We start from the raw sequence: 11,125 nt of genomic DNA on the forward strand, positions 1-11,125 counted from the left end.
TCCCGCGATTGGATCATGGAAATCATACTTCTCTTCCTCCACCTCCTCCAATATTCTCCTTGACCCACAAGCTCAAAGACTTGAAAAATTCAAGGTCACTCAAGCCCTATTTGCAATGAAACATGAAGATGGAAGGCCTGTGTGTTCTCACATCTGAGAGATGAAGTCACAAATCGACAGCCTGAGAGTGTTGGGTGTCGAAGTCTCAAGGAAGTTGGCTGTTGACTAGGTTCTTCAATCACTTCCTGAGTCGTATAGTGAGTTCATTAAGAACTACTATGTGACAGACCATGACATGATCCTTATTGATTTTACTTATTTGCTTGTTTCTGCTGAATCAGAAATGTTTTGGCGCACTGGAAAAGTAAATTTGGGTGGAAGATCTACTTCTCAAACTTCTATGGACATTGACAATGGTAACATTGGAAGTTCAGAAAAGCTTTCTCTTCCCAATGGAAAGGGATCGACCTTAGTCAACCCGGTTGATCAAAAGGTAAAGGGAAAGGCTAAGTCTCTGATAGTCCCATGTACCATTCCCAAAGAGTCTATATGTTTTTATTGTCAAGAGAAGGGGCACTGGTTGCGAAGCTGCCATGACTACCTGAAAGATCTGAGAGAAGGAAGAACCAAAAAGTTTGACTCTGCTTCAGGTAAGTACACTATCTAACTCTGTTAAGTTTATAATTGTTGATTCTTAATACATGATGTGACTAGGTTGGATTTTGATGTTTGGCAGGATCAAGCAAAGGGAAGGAAACTTAAAGGAAGAGTATGTTGAATCTGATCGCAAAGATGGATTTCAATCGCATGGTTCGAAGATCAGATTTTTGAGCTACTGCTTAGGAGTTATGATAGATTGCTAGGAAATATGTTATAGCATAGTTTTCATTTAAAGTTGCATTGTAAGGAAAAAGTTTTTCCGCATTTTATAAATAAATAAAATTTTGTTTTATTTTATTATATCTCCTTGCAATGGCATTTATAAAAAAAAAATGATGTTTGTATGTTTCTAGCAATATTGGAAATGTGAATGTGATTCTTTCATTTGTGGTAGTGTCTAAATTTACCAAATAAGGAAAGATTCTCGTCCCCCAAGTTTCAATTGGACAGAAACTTGGAATCATGCAAATTGTATTGTATGATGAATGGGAATTTTCATCTATGGAAAATTAAGACTAATTCCTTGTTCACATATACATGTGAGTCAAGTGAAGGACTAAGGGATCGAGTACACATTCTTGTGCACTAGTCAAGTCCACCACAAAGATCGATAAGACTATTCGTCATGATTTACTAAAGTTTAGTAAATATGGTTATATTCCGAAACGTTGGAAAATTTCAATGTATGGCAGAACGACTGAGAAGAATCAAATTGGGCAGAAAGATAAAAGTTTCTCCAATCTGGAAATATGGGAGAGTACTTGAGTATCTCGTGTTATGATTATCTCAGTGATTATGAAACCATATCACAATTGATTCCCTAAGGACATCTTAGCGCATTTGTTTTACTAAGAAGAGGAATCGTCAATTGTTGAATTGGTTTAATCAAATAGATGAATCATACTTCGTTCCAAAATTGAATCTTAGAGTAACACTCCAAGATTGAGCCTTGACTGACATAATTTTGAGAAGGTTTAAAACACTTATCAAGTGTAGAGTAAAATGTTTTCAACTCTTGTACATTTGAAATTGGTGAGTTGTGATGTTTTGGATAAAACAAAGACCAACTAAGGCCAATTGTGTGAACGTCTTGATAAGAATCCACACTAACTCTTGAATATTTGTTTTGTCAAGGAATAGTTCTAGACAAGAGAATCTTATATGTCAAGAGGTCAGTGGGAGTCTTAAAGTTCTTGAAAAGTTTCAAGCAGTAATCAAGAATAAAAACCTATTGTTTATCACTGGCACAGGACTTGAGGTTTATAGCCTATCATGTTGACATATTTTTGTTTCTATACCCATTCCAGTTAAAATTGGCTTTGCATATGAGTTTTGAGAGTTCTCAATTGGTTGCATAACAACCTGGAAGCAATGGTAGGCCCTTGTACTGCCAGGTGGCAAGAAGTTAAGATTGAACAAGTTCAGTCCATATGAGTTTGGATTTGTCACTAACCTCCTCTTGTGGTTATGACAAATTCACATGGATAGGAACACATATACCATAAAATCTAAGTGTAATAAGGTTTATCTCTGATTCATGAAAATGATGGTGAGGAAATGCTTTCACTACATAGATTTTAAGTAGATAGCAATTGTGATATTTGCATTCTCAAAGTCGTTAGTGAAGCGTGTGTGGTTAACCGACACACTAACATGGACTTGTGAGAAATGGTAAAGGTCTAAACAATTGAGACTATGATTACGGAATACCTTTTCATAGTTCTAAAAAAAATTTAGACACACATGTGAGCTATCTAAGGATTTGTGTATGTTTTTTTGATAAAGTCTTATCAAAGCATCTCATATAAGAAACCTGAACTTTGGTAAGAAAGTCAATAAAGTATTGATTTCTAGAAGTCCAGCTGATTTCTGGATACATGTCAAAGCTAGTGGGAGCATAAGTGTTATGCCAATAATTATCATGTTAGTGGGAGCATGATTATTATGTTTAGTATTGCAAGTTAGCAATGTTAATTGTAGAAAACAAAAGGGTTTCAATTCATGAAGTTGCGGGGGTTGAAAGTTGTTTGCTATAATTAAGTGAAATGAAATATATTTCATTTCAATTCTAAACGTTTAGATTTAGATTTTAATCGTCTTTAGTCAAGGATATATATATATATATATATATATATATGAATTTTATGTTGGAATGGTTCAATATAAGGAAACTCTATATATATTGCGTTCTCAAAATTCGATTATGATTACGGCATCCCTCTTCATAGTCGAATTATGAAAACATGGCAAATAAAAAATATTGTAGCAAAAGACTGGTCTAGTATGATGTCTTTATGTGAGACATCATAAATTGTGTCCCATATGCTTTGGGTATAGGATCGATTACATGTGCTATAATATTCATCCGTTCTAAATTTTCCAAATGCCTAGGGCATTAAGAGGGAAAAAGGACTAGAACTGGATATGACTAAAATGATTAAGCAATTGTCGAGGACAATCTGAGGTTTACCAAAGATTGGTTGCATATGGACAATTGGGAGTATGGTGTTAATTTTGAAAGGACCATATTGACATATTCTGAAAAGAGACAACTCTTGTTCAGAAGTGATGTGGTAATGTTTTCATAGTAGGAAGATATTTATTAAATTTTTGTAAGATTAGAAACTTAATGCAAGAAGGATGTTCAAAGGAATGCACTTTGAATTTCAGACTTCGTTTCCATGGAATTGATCTCTATTGGAATACTCAGTAATGTCTGTTGACAAGTCTTTGTGCATAGTCATTACAAGAGGATCAATGCATATAAGTTTAGAATCTAACATATTTCGGTAAATGGTAGGAATTTGGAATTCTTACATTTACGATAAGGATTTGGATTGTGAAATTAGAATCATTGGAATTATGTTCAATTGATCTATTCCACAAAGTAAGGATCAAAGACAAACATAGTATGCATACTTGGAGTATGGCATAGCTATTGTTTAGACTAACATAGTGTGGATGCTTGGAGCATGACATGACTATTGTTTTAGTTCAAGTATTAAGTTGATTATTTGAAATATTATACAATGAACAATGAGTAATCAATATGGTGTTTAAATAAAAGGTGTTTTATTTACTCTCAAAGGCGCTTGGGGCCATATAGGATTAGTATTTATTCTTGTGTTTCACTTTGCATGTTTTGACTTCCCAAATAACTACTTTATTTAAACTCTCCACAGTCAATCATATGTTGGAAGTAGGTATGAATCAAGACTGTCATACATTGGGCTTGTAGATTTTTAAGATGTTAGACATAGCAAAAGTTGCTACAACATTCATGAGTGCTCATAAGTTCTGAGTATTGGATTCAACCCACGCTCACTTGTATCACTTCATGGAATTTATCTCGAGTGATTGTGAGACGGTAATATCATAAAAGTATTCAAACCTAGAGATATGAGTTGTTAATTAAGAGTTGGTTGTGCATTGATTGTATGAAAACACATTGGTAACTCGATGTTATAAAACGTGCTTTTGTGTATGATTCAACAAGTAGTTAGTACAAGCATATGAGTCAAAGTTTATCTATTCCTTCTAGTCCTTAGAGGATTAGAAGCGATATCTGGGTCCCTTGATTATTTTGTTTTGAGCTATATGTCGAGCCCGGTCAAAACCAAATTGATGTGTTCAGTTTAGTTCTATGTCAAACAAATCAGAAATCGGGAAACAAACTGCTAGATAATAAGTACGACATTGTTCCATGTGTTTGTCCGGATGATATCTAAAATAGAGGATTATATGATCACTTATCTTAAATGGTGGATCATCTTAGTTCCGCGAGACTTTGAAAGAGCTACGATTGTTGCTCGGTTCTTGAAGTCATACCTATAGTTATTAGACTTATCCAAGTGGGAGACAGTTGGATAAGGTGTTTAAGTCCATAACTATATTTAGTATGTACTTGACCCGATTTGGCATGGTCCATTTAGGTTGCATGGCATCATAACAATTGGATAGACAAAATGAAAAAAGGACACTTATGGTTTGCTAATATATTATAAGTTCTAATATATTAATATGAAATCATATTATTTAATTAGTATTGATTAAGAATTAATTTGGAATTAATTTTGTGATCAAAAGGAGACTAATTAAATATATGGGGATTGATTTGTAAATCATTCATTCTAATGTAGTGAGCTTATGGTCCATGATTCACTAGATTGGGCTAGGACCCATTGGGTGCTCCATGGAGGTTAAAACCCATGGATCATGGGGGAAATGAAAAGCCATGCACATTAGGGTTTACATGGTGTAACCCAACATGCGACACACTATATAAAGAACCTCATGGTAAGCAAAATCATGCACTAAGATAAGAACAAGAAGGGCTAGCCGATTTTGAGTGAAAGTGTTCTTCTCTCAAGTTATTCCAAGAGTTGTGGTCTTGTATGAAACATTTAAGGCATCACATTTGAGCTGCTAGGCTCACAGGGCCTTAAGGAATCCAAGCTACAAGAAAGGTATGTCATTCTACTAGTTTTTATATTACAAGTACCACATGTCATGCTAATTAGGATGAGAACCTTGGAAAAATCAAATTTGCATGAATAATAGAGAAAACATAAATCCAAGGTTTTGAGGGTTGCATATACACCATAGGAGTGTTAGAATGCTCAAAACCCATCAATTTTTTCTTCACTTACACATACACATCAAACACAATCTGCACCGTAGGGTCCTTTTTTAGCGACCCTAGCGAGAATAGATCTGAGGCCACACTTGGTTTTAGACCAAGGAGACCAAGGAAGATATAGAAATCATATACCGTCTACATTACTATCAAGCGGACTAGGCATAGGGAGCCTCATTGGGCAAGGAACCGTAAACCCGGGGGACACCCCGGTGGTAACTGGTACAAATTCTCATGTTTTAGGTGACAGTTGGATGAACTACGGAGCAACCTCTAACGCAGACCTCCAAAAGTTTGAAGCTCAAAAAAGAGCAATCAGAGCAAGGAAGGAGCAGTCCCTGTTAATCCAACAAAAGAGAGAAGAAGACAATCGACAAGTGGCCTTATACTTAGCTTCAACAACTGTCAACATGAAGAAAGCTCATGATCTGGCCCAACCCAGAGCTTGGATGGCGATGATGGAAGAAACTTTTCGTAAAGCTCACACCGAAGAAGGAGCACGGACTGGAGGTGCCCAACCTCCGTCTCCTCCTCCATCATCTTCATTAAATCAAAACGGATCATTCCAAGGGAGTACCGAAGTGCGAATCAACACCAATCCACTTCTCGATCAGGACGAAGAGAATTATACCAAGGTGAACAAGGAACCAGCTGCCCAAGACTTTCCTATGTTCGCCAACCTTGAAGAATCCTGTGGATCCTAACTTTCTACCTCCAAACTCAAGGAGAATAAGAAGAAAAAGAAGCACACCGTAACAAGGAAAGAATTTCTTGATCTCCAAAGCAAAATAGCTCAAATTCTTTCTGTGGTTCAAACATCTCAACAACCACCCAAATCCACAACTTCTCCACCGCTGACTCCACTTCCCTCGGTGCTTCAATCTCATGAATAACGAATTCTTAAAATTGAGGCCCGAGAAGAGCTTACCGCCCAGCAACTACTTCTAAAGATTGAACAAGGGCTTAAGGCTCTTGATGAACAAAGGAAAAAGTATCATGAACAATTTTTGCAGAAGGTAAAAGATTTCATCACCGAAGTCAGAGCTCTCAAGGAAAAACTCCAAAAGGTGATCGAAGAGCAACAACATAAGACCTCTCATGCAACTCTAGATGCATTGTTATTCTACTGACAGCCTTCTAAAATACGATACTACTTAGGGTTGCTTTTAGAACAATTGCAAATATTGCAATGAATGGTATTCCCTTAAATCTTTTAAACTCTTTATATATATATATATATATATATATATATATATATATATATATATATATATATATATATATATATATATATATATATATACAAATGATCACCAAACTCTCGGAATCGTAGCAAGAGCAATTGCAAATATATGCGGAAATGGTAATTAAGTAATGTTCATATTGTAGAGAATAGCAACCTACTTTATTTTTTACCCATAATAGCAACGTACTCACGTTTTCTTTCAAATATGGGCATTGTACTTTATTTGTATCATAATGCCATTATCTGTAAACATAAGTATGTTGCTATGATGAGTTAAGAATCGAAAGTAAGATGTTATTATGTGTAAAGCAAATGTATTTATTCGTATCATAATCTTCCATTTATGTTATATAACTCCCTTACTTTAATGCTTAAAATTCTTTTAATCTATTTATTCTTATTATGGTCTTCCGTTTATGCAGGTGGGGATGACAGTAGATATTTCTACAAGCCTATTGTCACTATTTACATTGAACACCAAACAAGCTTTTATCGTTCTAGCTCTACAACACAATGCTCCAAAGTTGCAAAGGGCAGGAAACCTCCTAATTTTATGTATAATGTGTGTTTGAGGTTAGTTGTATATTATGTATGTAGGTCATAGTATCCACATGATTTCAAATTTTGTAGGGATAGTTAGATAAATCGTAAATACAAAATAAATAAATAATAATAATAATAAGTATATAAATAAATAAAAATACCGTGTATTTAACATTTAACTTCTTGAATCATGTGTGATTTCAAATTTTGTAGGGATAGTTAGATAAATCGTAAATACAAAATAAATAAATAATAATAATAATAATAATAAGTATATAAATAAATAAAAATACCGTGTATTTAACATTTAACTTCTTGAATCATGTGTGATTTCAAATTTTGTAGGGATAGTTAGATAAATCGTAAATACAAAATAAATAAATAATAATAATAATAAGTATATAAATAAATAAAAATACCGTGTATTTAACATTTAACTTCTTGAATCATGTGTGATTTCAAATTTTGTAGGGATAGTTAGATAAATGGTAAATACAAAATAAATAAATAATAATAATAATAAGTATATAAATAAATAAAAATACCGTGTATTTAACATTTAACTTCTTGAATCATGTGTGATTTCAAATTTTGTAGGGATAGTTAGATAAATCGTAAATACAAAATAAATAAATAATAATAATAATAAGTATATAAATAAATAAAAATACCGTGTATTTAACATTTAACTTCTTGAATCATGTGTGATTTCAAATTTTGTAGGGATAGTTAGATAAATCGTAAATACAAAATAAATAAATAATAATAATAATAATAAGTATATAAATAAATAAAAATACCGTGTATTTAACATTTAACTTCTTGAATCATGTGTGTTTTATATAAAAGCATACAAGTGTTTCAAAAATCGGAACTTGTGGAAGTGGTTTTTGAGACAGGTGCTTTTACGTGTTTCTTCCCATCACATGTTAACAATTACATGTGCATACGTGCATCTCATTCCTTCCACATAAGAACTCAAGAAATCTATTTTATTATATAAATTTATCAAAAAGTACAAATTTGTATCAAAGATATTGTATTTTTGGTACTAAAATGGTATTTTCGGTTTCTTCAATGGTATCGTGAAATGGTGCTACACGATTATTTTTTATCTCTAGTCACCATTCATTTGTTCGAACTTTTTTTACGAATGTATACATTATTTTTTCAAGTTGAATGCATAAATCGATAAAACTCAAAACCAACTACCAACAAGAACTCAAGAAATCTATTTCATTATATAAATTTATCAAAAACTACAAATTCCTCCCTAAATAAATGATTAGATATCATGATTACAAACTAAAAAATATGAAATAACCTAAAATTTTGAAAACTAAAGCAAAACTTTGAAACAAAAATCTCACTACAAAAAGAAGACACAAATCCATACTTTTACTCATTCACGTTCCAAAATAATCATTTTCATTGTAGTCCATTCTTTTTGTTCAACTCCCCTTTGATATAAACATTAATTCATACTAACAAGTGGTTGGTATTTATTAAACCTAAATTCAATTACGATATTTCGATTATTTTTTTTTCAAAACCAAATAAATTGTTTAAAAACTATGAATATAATAATTCAATTCAACATTACAAAATTTTAATTTATTGACACAAACAGAAAGTGGTAGTACATGGATTTGTTAGACCTTAGAACACCATAAATAAGTAAATAAATACATTAAAATCAAAATCTAAAAAAAAAAAAACATAAAATTCATATTTTTCTTCTATTCATAAGTAAAGCGATCAGAAGAAGATGATAGTTGGATCACAGCAACACTCATCAAGAAGACAACAGCAACACAAAGCCGCTAGACTACAAATCAAAACAAAAATCCAATTAAAACCCACATACGAATGCATCATAATAATCAACCAAATGATCAAATCCATAAAAATATGGATGAAAATAGGAGGAAAAAAAAGGGGGGGAATAATGAATACATACCAGCCTTCAAGAAAACCAGGTTCTCGTCGGGGAGGAGGAGGTGCGGCGTATTGCGGCGGCGCCATCACCGGAGGTCCTTGATAATAGCCTCCTCCTGTGGAAGATGATTGTTAATTGTTTAGTGAATTGGAAGTGAGATGAATAAAGGATCGAGAAATGTGAAGTAGATTCGTACCTTGAGCAGGGTAAGGATAAGCATATTTTGGTTCATTCATGATTTGTTGAAGAGAGTGGTTGTGTAAGGTGGAGTGATGAAGGTGGGTAGAATATATAGAAGAAAAAGGTTTGCATTGATGGAAATTGGGATTGGTAAAGGTAAAAAGTAAAGCAAGTAAATTAAAGAACTTTCTTGATTATTCTCACTTTATATTAATTATTATTATTAAATATTATTATTATTGGTTTAAGTTTTAGTCGGATTTATTCTTTGGTCTAATTTCAAAAAAAATTGATAGATTGTTTCTATATGGTGTTTTTTTTATAAGCTTTTTTAAGCTTTATATATTTTTATTGGGAAAATGATATTTTAATCCAACGGAAATGATTGTTAAATTATTCTTCTGATTTTTTTGTAGGTTCGTTTGCTTATTTGGTCATTGTGATCTAACATACAATAACGGTTACATCGAATATAAACCCTAGAAAATCTAATATTTTGTGTTAGGACCTACATGTGCATCGAATATAAATCCCTAGAAAACGTCTTTTGAATTTTTATTATTAAATGACGTATTAGAGATGTTTTTTTTATATTTTAAATTATTTATTGCTAAATGAGCAATACAAATTATTTTTTAATGTTTTTAAAATTTTTTTGGTATGATCTTTACCATTGCGATTCGATTTTACGACCATGATTTTACAAGAGTAAAAAACAACCTTAATATAATTATGAGATCTTAAGAACAACGGATATGAGATGATAAGAGGATTTGTCCTTATATCTTATTTCCTCCGCGATTGATAAAAGTTAATTTCAACAATTTCAACATCCCATAACATCCAATTATGATGTCTATGTAAAATGTAACGTGTTATACAATTTTTGTAATGGAAGTACTCCATTTAGTTCATAAATGATTATCGTGTCAAATTTTGTGAAGACATTTTAAAAAATATCTAGAATCATTTCACGAGGGGTACTTATGGTGCCGATGGTTACAATCTACATAGTCATATGATTATTACTTTCACCTTCGGAAAATACACCATTTTTGCAACTCTAAATTCTTGTTTCAAATTGACAAAAGGTAATTGCAGTGAAAAATAAAAGTGAAAAATATGAGAAATTGTAGGATAGCATGGAATGGGCCCAACATAATAGAATTACATTGTTTATTTACGTAGATAATAAAATTAAAGAAAAATTAAAAAAATTAATACAGTCTTTTTTTATATGGACCAAAAACAAAATCCATTTGAAAACCACATGGATATGATCTATTTTGTCGAAGGTTGGACTACACTATGAATTTTACTATATGGACTATTGCTGTAGTTTATTATTTTTATTTATTTAACTATTTATTTATTTATTCATTTATTAGTTATTTGGCTAAATTTTGGAACATTTGCATGTTAATCTTGTGTGAAAAAGGGAAAAGAGTTTTAAAAGATAATGTATTTTTTGTGTTTACATGCTGGAAAAAAAAAAAGCAACGATTGAAAAAAAAAAGAAGGAAATAAAAGAAAACTATAATATATTATTGTTAATTATTCTGACAATTGGAAAGAAAAAAAAAGGAAATGAGAGTTTTGTATTCTTTCATATTTTTTTTTCCACGTGTTTCCTTAGTTTCTCGTTCACTTTTTTCTCCTGATGGGCTCCATGTGTTGAACTCGAGACTCCAACCTTTGTTATCGAATTTTATCAAAGATCAAGTTATTCCATATTTCCATTACATTTTTTTATAGTCAAATTCTTCATTTCTTGAAGCAGATCGAGTCCATACACGAAGGGATAAGTGCAGGGTCTTCGGGTTAATTTTCAGTAGTTAAAAGAAAGTAGAATTAATTTTATATGTTTTTTATTTTATTTTATCAGGAATATTTTATATAAAAATAGTGTGTTTAATTATGA

The 11,125-nt window shown here is 32.0% G+C and overlaps 1 long non-coding RNA gene across 1 annotated transcript; it reads right to left on the reverse strand.

The window, feature by feature from the left end:
- Positions 1-8,684: 8,684 nt before the first annotated feature.
- On the reverse strand, positions 8,685-9,346 carry LOC145094659 (uncharacterized). Its single transcript, XR_013703471.1, has 3 exons — positions 9,221-9,346; positions 9,046-9,139; positions 8,685-8,913 (listed from the first exon to the last, which is right to left on the reverse strand). It is a non-coding gene; the product is annotated as an uncharacterized LOC145094659 (long non-coding RNA).
- Positions 9,347-11,125: the final 1,779 nt, after the last annotated feature.

This window comes from Lactuca serriola, chromosome 3 (assembly GCF_051521515.1).
Source record: "Lactuca serriola cultivar US96UC23 chromosome 3, Lser_US96UC23_V15, whole genome shotgun sequence".
In the NCBI taxonomy this organism is placed as follows: domain Eukaryota; kingdom Viridiplantae; phylum Streptophyta; class Magnoliopsida; order Asterales; family Asteraceae; genus Lactuca; species Lactuca serriola.